A 741-nucleotide genomic window follows, 5' to 3' on the forward strand; every position below is an offset into this window, starting at 1 on the left:
ACTGATGTGAGGGCGGCGCGCGGGCGGGCTGGCGGCTGTCCTCTTGTGCGCGGCGGCGGCCGTCCGTGTTCATGCCACTAGTCTGAGCTGGTCCCAGCCGGAGCGTGCGTTACCCCTTCTCTTTCCTCCCCGCCAAACGACGTAGGGCACGCCGGCGGGGGTAGGGGTCCCTGGGGTCGTTCCTCCGGTGCCAACGGACTGCTCGCCACTCGGAACCAAAAACCAAGTGCGGTGCGGCGGCCGAGCCCGGGCCGTCCTCCGTGCGCCTCCGGGTACCCAACCCAACTTTCCTCCCTCCATCGGAGGGAGGAGGGGTTCAATGTCTCTCCTCCTTTGTCTGCCCTGGTCCCTCTCGGGGTCTGTGGTGGTGGGGGGTGAGCGCCGGAGGTCGTTATACCCTCTTTGAAACCCTTTTGTCAGCGAACCATGGCCTACAACCAAAAATCAAAAAACTTTGACAACTCTTAGCGGATCACTCGGCTCGTGCGTCGATGAAGAACAGCTAGCTGCAGAACTAATGTGAATTGCAGGACACATTGATCATCGAAGACTTCGAACGCATTTTGCGCCCTCGGGTTCCTCCCGGGGCTACGCCTGTCTGAGGGTCGCTGGGGCGTCGCAGGCTCCGGCCTTCGTCCCCTAAGTGCAGACTTCGGATGCCCGGCGCGGTGCGGGCCCCTTGTCGGGCTCGCCTTCCTCCCCGCTGGCTCTTTCCTTTTTCCTCTCGCCGACCCCTCACAG

The 741-nt window shown here is 63.2% G+C and overlaps 1 non-coding gene across 1 annotated transcript; it reads left to right on the forward strand.

The window, feature by feature from the left end:
* Window positions 1-459: 459 nt before the first annotated feature.
* Window positions 460-608, forward strand: LOC129088757 (5.8S ribosomal RNA). Its single transcript, XR_008531111.1, has one exon. It is a non-coding gene; the product is annotated as a 5.8S ribosomal RNA (ribosomal RNA).
* Window positions 609-741: the final 133 nt, after the last annotated feature.

This window comes from Anoplopoma fimbria, unplaced genomic scaffold (assembly GCF_027596085.1).
Source record: "Anoplopoma fimbria isolate UVic2021 breed Golden Eagle Sablefish unplaced genomic scaffold, Afim_UVic_2022 Un_contig_3377_pilon_pilon, whole genome shotgun sequence".
NCBI lineage: Eukaryota > Metazoa > Chordata > Actinopteri > Perciformes > Anoplopomatidae > Anoplopoma > Anoplopoma fimbria.